The sequence below is a fragment of the Aethalodelphis obliquidens genome, unplaced genomic scaffold (genome assembly GCF_003676395.1).
Source record: "Aethalodelphis obliquidens isolate GAN/ISIS:26980383/991018 unplaced genomic scaffold, ASM367639v1 scaffold14, whole genome shotgun sequence".
Lineage (NCBI taxonomy): Eukaryota > Metazoa > Chordata > Mammalia > Artiodactyla > Delphinidae > Aethalodelphis > Aethalodelphis obliquidens.
In genome coordinates, this window is record NW_020837958.1 from 37,331,083 (window position 1) to 37,345,663 (window position 14,581).

At 45.0% G+C, this 14,581-nt stretch overlaps 1 protein-coding gene across 3 annotated transcripts in view; it reads right to left on the bottom strand.

Annotated features, from left to right (window-relative positions):
- Nucleotides 1-14,581, bottom strand: part of LOC113625047 (synaptotagmin-9) — a 231,055-nt gene that overhangs the window by 46,069 nt on the left and 170,405 nt on the right. The window lies entirely within an intron of this gene.

Sequence of the window (14,581 nt, forward strand, 5' to 3'; positions counted from 1 at the left end):
AGAGAAGGAGGGAAGGCCACCGTGGGCCGAGGAAGTTGGAGGGACTGTCAGAATTTGGTGTGAGAAGTGGAGCAGGAGGAAGTAAGCCTGGGGAGGGGAGAGTGGTTCTGCGTGGTGTGACACCCCTTCCGTGCTCTCAAGCTGTAGGGGGTGGGCTCTTTCACCGGAGCCCCAGACTTAGAGTGGCAGGATATCTTGTGATTCACACTCAGCCCGGCATTCAAGTTAATTTAAACTCAGGGCATCTTCCAATACAGACTAAGAGTATTAATGCTGCAGTCACAGAGAGAAAGAAAACTGGAGTCACTTCTATGGACATAGCAATAACAAAAGGCAAACATGTAAACCATGGGAGAGCTGCAAACGTTCCCAAACTGGAATGTGTGGACTGCATTTCAAAGGTCAAATGTTCATGTGTGAGGCTATTAGAGAGAGTAACACAAGCCAGAGCATAACTGGTGAAGGTAAAGCCAAGTCTGACGGTGACCCTGGGCTCTGAAGTGTGTGCATGGGTGTGGGTACACCCATACCCCTGGGAGAAGAACATTCTTTTCTGGATCTAGGAGGAAAATGTGAATGGATAGTTCCCTTATATTGTGATTCAAATACAACTGTCCCAGATGCTCTGGAGCACCCTCCAGCTGGCTCTGCTTCCCAACCCACCACCCACATCAGGTACTGGTTCCCAGAGCCCCTTCTGCCAGCTGTGAGACTCATACTGCAGGCCAGCTTGCCAGTCCCTGAATCCTTTCTTATCAGGAAGGCAAACCATCAACAGGCTCAGCCCCACCAATGAATGCCACGTGGTCTGGAATTAGCTGTGCTGCTATTAGCCAGTGAGGCCATATGCCACACGCCTTCAGTTTTTGATTATCTATAGTGATAGGAACTTTACAAATCCTTAGAAGAACCCTCTGAAGTTCTTTACTGAAGGATACAGAGATGTAGAGAGATTAGTTTGCCCAAAGCCATGCTAAGTGTCAGAGTTGGAATTTGAACCCAAGATTTCTAACTACAAAGTTTAAGCTTCACAGTATTTACAATAGCCAAGACATAGAAGCAACCTAAATGTCCATCAACAGATGAATAGATAAAGAAGGTGTGATACACACACACACACACACACACACACACACACACACACACACACAGGAATACTACTCAGCCTTAAAAAAGAATGAAATAATGCCATTTTCAGCACCATGGATGGGCCTAGAGATTATCATACGAAGTGAATTAAGTCAGAAAGAGAAAGACAAATACCACATAGTATCACTTATATGTGGAATCTAAAATACGACACAAACGAACTTTTCTACGAAACAGAAATGGACTCACAGACATAGAAAACAAAGGAAAGGGGGTGGGGGTGGGATAAACTAGGAGTTTGAGATTAGCAGATACAAACTACTATATATAAAATAGGTAACAATAGGGGCTTCCCTGGTGGTGCAGTGGTTGGGAGTCTGCCTGCCGATGCAGGGGATATGGGTTCGTGCCCCGGTCCGGGAAGATCCCACGTGCCGCGGAGTGGCTGGGCCCGTGAGCCATGGCCGCTGAGCCTGTGCGTCCGGAGCCTGCGCTCCGCAACGGGAGAGGCCACAACAGTGAGAGGCCCGCATACGCAAAAAAAAAAAAAAAAGATAAAAATAAAGTCCTACTATATAGCACAGGGAACTATAGTATATTCAATATCCTGCAATAAACCATAATGGAAAAGAATATGAAAAAAAATATATATATATATATGTATAACTGAATCACTTTGTTGTATACCAGAAACTAGCACAACATTGTAAATCAACTATACGTAAATTTAAGAAAATTTAAAAAATAAAATGAAATAAAAAGTTTAAGGTTTAGCAATTATATCATTCCTAAACGCACTGCATAAGTTCAGTCTATATATCTGAGCTTCTGCCTTGGTTTTCTAGCTACTCTAAATCTGGCCAGATGAGGTAATTTTAAGAAACCCTGATCCAAGCTAGCAGCCTGCCGCAGGTGCTGCATATCCCACTTCAGCTTCCTACCTTCTTATTCCATCGCTCTGGATTCCCCTGGCCAGTGGTCTGCATGTGTATCTCACTTGCCCCCTCAGCTCTATACCCCATTCTTCCCTGTTATGACCTTAGTTTCACCTCTTCATTTGCATAGTCCCTCCAGACTGCTTTGGGTAGAGCTCTCCCAAAATGCCCAGCCTTAGGCACTACCTCTGTACCTGGTTTGTTATGGCCTTACCTAAGGCCTGCTTAGAGGGCTGGGCTATGACCTCAGTCCATCTTTTAACAGTCCCCATACCCAGGAATACCATCAGCAGAGGCCATGCTGCCAGTGGTCAAATCACAGTACAGCTCCAAACTGACCTCTATAACTGTGCTTTGCTCACTTGGTGAAGTCTCCTTATGCGCTCTTAGCTGGAATCAAGCTCAGCCCCTGGGAATACTGTGGAGCAGCCTACTGGTCTACCCCTTCTTCACCTGGGTGACTTTTCTGGGCCCTGATCCTGCCTGGTCCCAGCATCCTTGTTTTCCTACTCTGGACAGTGCCACTAAGGCCCCAGAACACTTTTGGTCTGCCAGCCCACAGGATGAAGGGATTAAAGAAGTTTCAACACCTCTGGCAGAGTGGTAAGGTCACTTCTACCAGGAATCTCACAAAAAAAGCTTTTGTAAACAAATTTCTCCCAGGGAAAGTCAGGTAGACAAGTCAGGCATAAGAAAAAGTAGTTGCGTTTTTCCAGGAGAAGGACAATTTTGAGTATGCCACGGGTGTATTGTGCTGGGGCTCAGTCCCTTTGCCTCTCTTGTGGGAGGAAGACTTGAAAAACTCAACCAACCTCCCCAAAATAAGCAAATTACAATCTCTTTCTAAGTTCTTGTAACCTAATGAGCTGTTTCTCAGCCCAGATTTCTGTTAAATGAGGTATAAGGAAAGAGTTTTCTGTAGTTCAGAAGAGCAATGACCCGGTAGGAATGGTGGTGGGATGGGGTGGTGGTAGGAATGGTGGTGGGATGGGGTGGTGGAGACTGTGGCATCAGGGTCGGAGACAGCAGTGGTGGTTCAAGGACTGGTGGCTGCAAGGCTGCCTCGCCACTTCCAGTGCTGGCACCGGGCCCATTTCAGGGGGCAGAAGCAGCAGCGTCCTTGCTATCGGGAAGTGCCAGGGGTTTAGAAGGTATCAGGAACTTCAGTGGCATCAACAAGATGTACTGGTTACAATCTCATCTGAACAGAGGGGATTTTAAGCAAATTCAATTGTTCTGAGACATATGGATTTGATTTGAATTAAATTGAATTGAAACTAAAGATGAGAACTGTCCCAATGAAAACTGTAATGTGAAGTGACATTTCTATCACAAAAATGACAGCTGATGTGAGACAGGCCATTGAGACTGACCCCAAATTAAGAACATGAAAAGATTAAGTAGATCATTAGATAATATCTGCCTGTGAATTGGAAAATGGGTTTTGATTACAGGAAGTATCTAAGGGCTTTGAAATAAGAAGCTTGTCAAAAATTAAAGTGACTCATTACATGATTCAATCTTATTATACTTAATACTGTTAAACTTGTATTTTAAAATTTTATTTTTTAAATAAACATAAAAATCTTGAGATTTCATTGAGTATTTATTACTTAACACAGCTCTTCAAATATATGAAGAGGGCTTCTCTGGTGGTGCAGTGGTTGAGAGTCCGCCTGCCGATGCAGGGGACACGGGTTCGTGCCCCGGTCCGGGAAGATCCCACATGCCACGGAGCGGCTGGGCCCGTGAGCCATGGCCGCTAAGCCTGCGCATCCGGAGCCTGTGCTCCGCAGCGGGAGGCCACAGCAGTGAGAGGCCCGCGTACCGCAAAACAAAACAAAAAAACAAATATATGAAGAAACATAATGCCTGGCCCGCTTAGAATCTGATTCTTCCCTTCCCAATTTCCCCAAGGAGGGCATTCTCTAGTCTTCACTCCCCCTCGCATCTTGAAGAATCAGTATGTTAAAGAAAGAAAGCAGTGTGAATGTAACTGCATTTCCAGCCAGGAGATTGGGGCAAAAGACAGAAAATGGAAGCGTCCATCTGGGTAATAACTACTATCTATTGAGCACTCAAGCTTTGTCCTAAGAGCTTTGCAAACCTCTCATTCAATACTTGTCTCGACCCTCTGGGACAGATGTTACAATCACTTTTTTTACAGAGGTAACTGAGTCTGAGAAAGGCCAAACAACAAAGGTTGTAAATGGCAGAGCCAGGATCTGCCATCACGCGTTTATGGATCAAATGTGTGCTCTTAGGTACTCTGCCCAGGATGGCAAATTATGGCACCTTGAATGCCAGTTCCACTACAGCGCCTTTCTAAGGATTCTCAGCTCAGAAAAGAACTCGGAACAGTCCAGACTTCATAGGAAAGCATGTTAAGATCCATTGTCAGGTCAACCTTGAGGGGAAGGTGGTGAATGGTGACATGTGTGACATGCAGGCTGTTACTGAGAGGGGTTCATCAGAAACAAGCAACAAGCAGGGCTATAAGTGAGGCACCGTTCATAAGATGAGTGTTGTCATGGTTTTTCAGATGAAGGGGCAAGTTAGGGAACTGCCGCAAGGAAAAACTTATTCTACCTGATGAAGTCAAATAGAGGATTTTTGGGTTGGTTACTCCAGGTTTACATTCAGTACATTTATTAATTAATTGGTTCAACAAGCATTTATTGAGCACCAGGCAAATGTGCTGACCGCTAGAAACAAGAAGATAACCAACGCACACCCTGCTCTTGAAGAGCTCAGTTGTCAATAGATGACTAGAGAACCGAGGATGATGAGCAAGAAGAAAGAGTAAATGAGGTCTTATCAGGAAGCTTGATTGTAACTGTTAAGTATGTGCATATGTGCAGTATGTGCATATGCATGCGTGTGTGTGTGTGTGTGTGTGTGTGTGTGTGTGTGCACGCACGCGCACAGGCGCACATAGCTCCATCTACTCAAATCAGGGAAGGAAGAAAAAAGTTATGATAAAAAAATTGGGTAAGGGTGAAAGTTGAAAGGTTCATAGGATATATGTGATGCACTGGATTGAGGAAAAAATTCCCATTTTAGAAGCCTGAGGATGTCTCCCACTGACAATGCAGCTAGCAGAAGCCAACCATAAGAAGAGACTTCCTTTGTTAATGCATAGCTTTGGTGAAATCTCCCTGGGAGGCAGCCCATGCCCGGTCCCAGGTCTGTGCACAGGTATCCTACCTTTGTAAGTTGGGACTCAGATCTCTGCTAATCTCAGTCACTATAGAGGACTTGAACAGATAATTCTATTCCTGTTATTTGGGAAAGTAACTTTGTAATGCCAGAAAGGTATAACATACAAGAATAACAAATGAGGAAGTAATGATGCTTTTGTGTTAAGTCATATTTATTTAAGTGTAATAACACAATTTTGCTTCGTTTATGTTATGTTCATGTTTTTAAAGTAAATGCTTAATGAAATAATATAGTAGAAATTTATCAGACTTACGATTTTTAGTGCATATATTTAGGAGAACATAACTTGTTAAATTTATAGTCAATATTCAAATGCTTAGGAAAATCCAATATACTAAATTTATGAATTTGATTTTTAAGATGTTGAAATGCTCAAGGCAATTTAATCTAAATGTATAAGATTTTATTTATTACCATTATAGGAGTTAACAGTCCTTGAGAACAATTCTGTTTAACACCTACTGTGTTAGATATCTGAAGTGTTTCATATAATCACATTTTAAATTTGTGACCTTAGTTTGAAATGTTTAAGGGAAAATAGTCAAATCAATTGCTTAAACAGTGTTTAAATATTAGAAGAATTTTTTGCTAGATTTATAAGGTTTTTTCCCCATTAATTTGAAATATTTAAGAGACTGTGATTAAGTGTGAAATTGGCTTTAGAACTCTAGGGAAATTTAATCTGTCAAATTAATGAGCTAATTGAGAATAAAGCAAAGAACAAGTAAAAATGAGCATTTTAATTTCAAAACAAAATGATTAGATTTATAATCATTGTAACAGTTAACACTATGTAGGATCTAGTATGTACTGTTTTAAGCATATTACATATATTAATCTATTTACTCCTCACCACGATTCTTTGAGGTGGGTTCTATTATTATCCCCACTTTATAGATGAGGAAATTGAGGTACAGAGATGTTAAATGACTGCTTTACCAAGTGCTACAGTCTGAATTGTGTACCCTCCAAAATTCATCTTTGCAGATGGGGTCAGAGCAGGTAATCAGGGTTAGATGACATCATGAGGGTGGGGCCTTCATGATGTGATTAGTGTCCTTATGAGACACCAGAGAGCTCTCTCTGCTTCTCTTTCTTTCTCTCTACCTACCATGTGAGGACACAGTGAGAAAGTTGCCACCTGCAATCCAGGAAGACAGCTTTCACCAGAACCCAATCATACTGGCACCCTGACCTCTAACTTCCAGCCTCCAGAACTGTGAGAAAATTAATTTCTGTTGTTTTAGGCCCCCAGTCTGTGGTATTTTGTTATGGCAGTCTGAGCTAAGACACCAAGTATATTAGTTTCCTAGGGCTGCCATAACAAAATATCACAAACTGGGTGGCTTAAGTCAACAGAGATTTATTCTCTCACAGTTCTGGAAGCCAGAAGCCTGAAATCAACATGTGAGTGGGGCCATGCTCCCTCCGAAGGCTGTAGGTAAGAATTTCCCCTTGCTTCTTCCTAGCTGCTGGTGGTTACCGGCAACCCTTGGCTCTTTGGCTTACAGCTGCATCACTCCAATTCCTGTCTTTATTATCATGCTGCATTCTCCCTGTGTGTCCCTCTGTGTCTTCACATCGTCTTCTTATAAGGATACTAGTCATTGGATTTCGGTCCCATCATTTGGGGCCCAGTACAACTCCATTTTAACTTAACTACATATATCTACAAAAACTATTTCCAAATAAGGTCACATTCTGAGGTTCTAGGTAGATAGGAATTTGGGGAGGAACACTATTTAACCCAGTATCCCATGTCACCATATTCAGCACATTGATAAACCCAATGTCAGTTCTCAGTCCTCATTTTACTTGACCTATTGGCAACATCTGACAGATCTGATCATCCCTTTCTCCTGGAAACAATTGCTTTTCTCTTGTCTTTGGATAGTACAAGTTTCTTACTACTACAATGACTTTCTCTTTCCTGTTCTCTGTTGGTTTCTCTTCTTTCTCCTACTTTTTTTTTTTCCCCCTACTTTTAAGTGTTGGAATGTCCCAATTTTTAGTCCTTGGGCCTCTTCTCTTCTCCATTTACATCTCAACCACAACTTTACAACTACAGTTTGACCTACCTCTGGAAATCTAGATTTCTGTATCTAACTGCCACTGATGTCTCCCTGTAGATGCATCCAACAGATGCTTCAAATGTAGTAGGTCCAATTCCTGACTGCCCTGCGCAGGGGCTCCACTTGCAGTCTTCCTCAGCTCACTTCATGGCAACTCCATCTTTCCAGTTGCTCAGGCCCCAAACATTGGAATCATCCCTTCGCTTGTCTGTCACACCCTACATGAGGAAATCCTAATAGGTCTCCTTCCAAAATATATCCAGAATGTAACCACTTCTCACCTCTACTGTTTCCATCTAGGTAACAGTGGCAGACTCCTAAAGGTCTCCCCACTTTCACCCTTGCCCTGATATAGTCTATTCCCAGCACAGAACCAGAGGGAACAATTGTAAGCCCAGGCCATGTCATATCTCTCTTCAAAATGTTGCAATGACTTTCCTGTTCATCTCAGAGTGTGAACCAAAGTCCTTATGAAGATCTACTAGGTTCTTTGTAATTGGGCCCTGCCCACCCTGTGTACCGTCCTGATCTCACTCCTATTACTCTCCCTCTCACTCCCTCTGCAACTCCCACACTGCTCTCCTCACTGTTCCTTGTACGAACTTCCTTAAGGCCTCAGCGCTGGCTGTTCCCTCAGCCTGCTTTTCCACATGGCTTGCTCACTCATCTCCTTCAGGTGTTTGCTCAAATGTTAAGAATTCTTCTTGAGACCTACCATTACCTCTATTAAAATTAACCTCCCTTTAAAAAACACAACCAACCAACAAAAAAAAACCATTACCACATTTCTGATTCTCCTTACTTTCTTGTATTTTTTGTAGTACTTATCACCTTCAATATTATATACTGTGTTCATTTACAATGTCTATTTTCTGTTTCTTTCACTAGAATATAAGCTTTATGAGGGCAAAAGTTTTTGTCTATTTCTTTCTCACAGATGTATACCCAGAGTAGTGTGGTACTCAATCAATATTTACTGGACTGATCATTACTTGGACAGAATGGCACAATACGACAAATTATGCAGGAATGCAAAGAGGAATCTTGAAAGATTGCTGAGATAAGCAACCAGCATGGTGATTACAACCATGAAGGAATTCTGAGCTTCCTGTAGGAAACAGTCATGGATCTCCCAATGTGCTTTTAAACTAAGGTGATTCTTTTGCAGAGACATTTATGGAACTGTCTGCCCTTTTGTGTTGCCACAAATATCATCTGTGATAATGACTGGGAATTTGACTGCATTGATTTAACTCTCATGGGCGTCATCTTGCAGTTGGAGAACTGAGTGCTGGAAGGAAGGTAGAGCTCATTTAGTCCTCAAGAAAAGGGAGCTTCTTTGGCTTTCAGAGCTAGCCCTGGGTTACTTTTATATATTCATAGAACCATATGCCTGTATGTTTGAAAATATGACATGCAGAGTCTTCCTAACAAATCAGCAATCATGTTCCAAGTTGTAAGATAGAAGGAATTGGAATTCTATCCAGCAAGAAATTATTCGACACTGACTTTGTGCCAGGCATTTTGCCAGGTACTGGTTATACAATGATGAATAACAGTCTCTGTCCTCAGGGAGCCGTTGGATGTGCTGCAGGTGACTCATACACAGATAATATCAAGTGACACCAAATGTTAAGTTAGGGGTGGGCACAGGGTACTAGGAGAAGAGAACTCAGACAAGAGACATTTAACTCACAGCGGGACGATCTTCAGAATGCTTCCTGAAGAAGATGACTTCAGGAATGCTTAAAAGATGAGCTGGATCTAGCCAGGCAAAGAGGGGTGGAAAGGACAGCACACACACAAAAAGAAGTGAAAGCAGGAGTAGGGGCCATGGGGTGAATAAAAAACATGGTGTGGACCACCAATGATTGGGCATGGCCTCAACATAATGCAAGGGGGAGATGAGGGAGGAGTCACAGAGGATTCTGAATGCCAAAATAAAGAACTTGATCTTGTTCTGGACAGAGGGCAGTTACTGAAGGATTTCAAGTACAGGAGGAACACGGTCAGATTTGTGTTTGAGGACTTGGACCCCAGAAGCAGTGTGGAGATTGGATTGGAGAGCACACAAGAGAGCAGGGAAACCAGAGCAAGTGAGCATGTGGGAGCAGCTGAAGCACCCCTCGTGCCTTCGTAGTCCCCATCACCCTGGCAGTGAAGATGGGAAGGAGACAGTGGGTTTCAGCTCCTGAGAGCTCTATTAGGAGCTGGGCCCCAAACAGGACTAGAGTCTCTAAGTTCAGCGTTTCCTGAAAAGGGACAAATGGAGCTCTGAAAAAGAACAAAGAGCCACAAATGCCAAAGAGATCATGAACGAAGAGCCATATATCTACCCCCAACTGCCCCTAAACATTAGCACACAGTAAATGGACGCTAGATCACATTAGCGCACAGTAAATGGATGCTAGATCTGTGCACGTGTGAACTTGACTTCGGGATATTACCTTTATGGATGGTGGGCATTTTCTGGCTAAAGAACAAGATCCCAATGTCCTCAAGCTCTCATTTGCCTGACATTGGAGGGAGGTGCACCCAGCCTGCTGCAGGTGTGGGTACCTTGCATTTCTCCTCGGGATGCTTCCACCCACTGTAAGTAGCTGTGTGCAGGCTTCATCTGTCTTAATCCTCCCCCAGGCACGCTCACACTGACCAGTCCCCTCCTGTCTTCTGATCACCACATACTGGAGACTTATCCATGGACCACAGAGGAAAGCCTCAGTCACCACTGTAGCAAAGGTCAACAATGAGCCCAAATCAGTTAAATACAGTGAATTTAACTGATTCAGACCTCAAGGCGTTCACGGTCAAGGGAGAAGACAGATGTATTTAACAAACTATAAAGCTAGAGGCGGTAAGTGGTCGATGGGAGTCACCATCAAAGTATTAAGGGAACACTTCGTGCTAAGTGGGGTGCAGTTCACAGAAGAGGTGGCACTTAGATTGACCCCTGAGGATTAGGTAGGATTTATACGGTGAGAGTGTAGAGGAACAGTATTCTAGGGCAAGGAAGCATCAGGAGAAAAGGCACAAAATAGAAAATTAATTTAGAAAACATAAATAGGTATGACTATTTACCTAAAAGCTTCCATGTAAGCTTTTGAAGGAGAAAGACTTGGTCAAACCTGGGTTCTCCTTCCTAAGATGAATGGCTTAGAATAAGAAGGAAACGACTGAGGGGCTGCTGAAATCGCTTCCACAGAGCACCTGAGGGAGAGGTGACAGGCACCGGGCGACCTCCTTCTCAGGCACCTGCTGGGGCCAGTCTCACCTGACTGGGTAGTGATGCCGGGATGTGCCTGCCCTGAACCAACTCCTGATTGTGCCGGTTGGACACAGCCTCAGGGCACACAGAGCACTGGAGCCAAGGGTGTGGCCAGGTCTACCTAAACCACATGGACACGGAGGGAAGCCAGTGGATCCTCAAGGAAAATGGGGTTGTTTTACCAGAAGAGGAGAGAAGAAACACTGCGTATGAAAAACCCTAAGGGTCCACTTCAGAGCTTTTCCCGTTAGGATGACCAGGGAAAATCATGTTCCAATCTGAAGGAATCAAATCTTTGCAGCTACAAAGTTTAGCCTTATCAGAATACAACATTGAAAAACACATTTGTGGGAAAAAACTCCACAGAATATAACATGACTTCTAAAATGAAAAAGAGTATTCCATTAGCTTTTAGGATTTTTTTTTTTAATGGGGCTTTCAGTTAATCAGTTTTACTGTATACTGTTCACTGCACATCCTACTGGTTTTGAAAATTATGGTTATATTGAAGCAGATGATTTAGGTGGGGGGAAGAAACAGCAGAAACAGAACAACTGAAAGTAAATTAGCAAAAAACTTACATGACAAATCATTTGGGAATGTGAAGTTAAGGAACACTGAATTAGTGCCAGCAGGATGAAAACAAAAGAAATTTCCGCAAAGTTCTTAGGCATTGTTTTAGTTTTGTAGTCTTCATTGAGCTGAATAATAACAGCACAGAGGGGAAAAATCTTTTAGAACCAGCAGAGCTGACCAAGCATGTGACAACCTGGTTGTGTCTGACTGATAAAGCTGCGTCTTCTTCCAAGCTGAAGATTTGCTGGGATGTGTAGGTTCCTGCAATTTTTTTTCTAGGGAGAGGGCAGGGGAAGAAAAAGAAGAGTGCACCTGGAACAGCTATAGGTTGCCCACTTCAACTTGATGATGAAGTGGTGAAGAGACAGCCTTTCCTAAGGGGGCGGAGAGAGGTCCCCATCTGGATCTAGCCCAAACAGCCTTGGTTTCTATGCCCAAGAAGCAATGGCACAGAAGAACACTGTGATGTTAAAAGCTCTGTATGGAATCAGAAACATCTTAGTTTAAATCTGGATTAGTCAGCTTTTGCTGCAGTAACAAACAACCCCCAAATCTCAGTTGCTTTCAGCAATAAATTTGTGGGTTGGCTACAGCTCTGCTGGGCTCAGCCGGACGTGGCTCCAGACAGGTAGAGGTCTGCTTCTGAGTCTTACTGTTTGTTCCAGGACCCAGGGAATTCCTATGACAGAGGCCAAAAGCTCAAGGGGTCAAATAAAAATATGTGATGCTTATTAAAGCCCTCACTTGGAACTGTCACCCCACCCATAGTCTACTGGATAAAGCAAGTCACAGGGCCAAGTCCAAGTCATTGGAGTATAAGGCCCTCAGAGAGTGTGGAGAGGGCATATGCCAATGGGCAGACAATGCCATTGACTTCATTATGCTAGCTCTACCACTTAATGGCCTCTCGATGTTTGATAAGTTAGTTCAGCCTCAACTTTTTTCATCTGGGGAGATAATAGTGTTTACCTCACAGGGTGAGGGTTAAATTAGATGATGCATGTACAGCACTTAGCACAGTGCCCTGGATGGAGGAGATGTCACATGTAGGAAAGCTAATGTTGTCTTATTATTAATCTGAGGCATCAGATTACAGGTAAGGTGTGCCTGCTTGTCAGGAGCCCAGTGACCGGCACTGGGGAGAAGGTGGGATGCAGGATTGGCAGGTCACATGGGCACAGACCAGGGTAGCAGAAGAGGAGGGCGGTCAGGCAGGCACGTAAGAGTTGAAGGTGGTGGGAAGGCCAGGGGCACTAGACCCAAGGCTCATGAACATGGGGTGATGAACGCATGGACGCACGGGTGAGAGATGGCTCACGTCCCCTCTCAAACAACTCTGGGAGAGCAGCTGGGTTGGGAGAGCTTGTGCCTTTATCTTCCCACCCCCGGGGCAGCCTGGTCGCCCTACTTCCTCCAGGTAAGGCATACTTGGCCCCTGAGGCCAAACCTGCCAGGCCTCACTCCCTCACCTTCCACCCACTGTCCAGTAGCCTCTCCTCTCCCTACTGCCCCCCACATCCTGTCCTGTACTTCCCCTGCCACGAATGAATCCCCCCTTTGAACCATCCCCAGTCCTCCTCTGGGGCTTTCCATCTGCTGTCCATCCTTGACCTTTATCAAAGACTCCATCCGTCTCCTCCCCTTAAGTCAATCCTGCTTCTCTCTGATGTCACGACTCTGTCACCCTCTCCTTCGATCCCTTGAACTCCCCATACCTCAGGGTGGGGTGGTGGCATCGTCTCTTTTGCTCCTTGATGCCTTTGTTCCTACACCTTCTTGTAATACCGCCCGTCTACCCTCGACCTCTCCTCCTGCTACCACCAGGAGGAGAGGTCGAGGGTAGATGGCCTCTTGGCCACCTCCTTCATCTGTGCTCCGGTTTTCCCTTCCAACCCCCAGTCCCACACTAATAACCAGGCCAGGGAGGTGTCCCACTTGGGTGCCAACACATCCCACTGTGACACCAGAGCTGGGCATACGGTGGCAGTGGCGGGTGAGGAGAGTAACGCAGATCTCTGGAAAAGCTTTAGAGATGCAGCCTCTGACTCAGTGTGCCTACTGCAGAATTATCTCGGAGGTGAGTTATTTATACAAAAGGTGAGTTATTTTGAGAGAATTCTTTGTGCTCTGAAGCAGAGGGGATTTTGCCGCTTTATCAAACGATTTCAGTGAAGTCTGGAAAACGAAATCCATGCGCTACATAACGTTGGTGATGGTGGGTACAGTTGGTATTTTCAGCATAGATTGAAGTGGGATAATCACAGCGTGAAACTGCAGTAAGTAAAGCACAGTCGTTTCGCTGAAGCAGACACAAGCACATGCATGGGATGCTTTCTTCTTTGGAGCAGGAGATGTGTGCCGCTACCCTGGTCTCCACTGTGTGGCCAGTGCGGCCGGGACTAGAGCTCTGAGTGGAGAAGATAAGACCCCGTGAGGGGTCTGTGTACACACCGCTCGTCTCACAGGAGCCTTCAAAGGCAATGATGTTTCCCGCAAGCCTCAGGCTAGACCTCCACACCTGAGCACGGCTTCCTCGCACGGCAAAGGCTGTTTGCAGAAGAGATCTGAGACAGAAGCAGGTGGTTCTGAAGTCCTGTCGGAGGCCGTGGCCTCCTCTGCCCACTGTCCTCCCTCCCTGCTGCCTCGCCATCTCGTGCCTTCTCAGGTTGACAAGCAAAGTTACAAAATCGTCTCGGAATGCGAAATAGCCCAAAGTCTGCAGAAGCCTGAAGCCCAGCTGTATTTCTCTCTTCGTGGACTGTTCAGACTTTTCCTAAAAGCCCTTCCAGAGCAGGAGATCCCATACTGTCGGTCCAAGCACGGGATGCTGTCTGTGAGTGTTTCCATTCACCTTTCAGTGGGTAGAAGTTGAAACACGTCAACTTCCAGAATCGTGCACTGAGTGTCAGTGAAGGACCCCCGGTCCGGGAGTCAGGAAAGGGGCTTGTGCAACTCATGCTGAGCACGTGGGAAGCTCGGCCCTGCCCTCTTGCCTCCCTCCTTCCCTTCATCTGTCTCTCCTTCAGCCAGTTCCGAGCACCTCCTCATGAGGCGGGGTCTTACCCAAGGCTGTGCAGGGACTCAGAGACACATGAGATTCCATCCCTGCTCCCAGGGAACTCATCGTCTAATCAGGAAAACACACACAAAGTTACAACGCAGCCTTACGCGAGCTATAACGTAGGTATTTACACAGAGAGGAGGCTATGCTTGGGTTGTATCCTAAGGAAGTCTGCACCGCCGTTCTGGGGAGGTGTCCCGGGCAGATGGAACGGCACATGCAAAAGCAGAGCGACAGCACAGCACAGCGTCTCTGCATCCTAGAATTAGCTGGTGTGGTGTGGCTGGGGCATAATATGTCGAGGGAGGGAGAGGGAGAGAGAGAGAGAGAGAGAGAGAGAGAGAGAGAGAGAGAGAGAGAG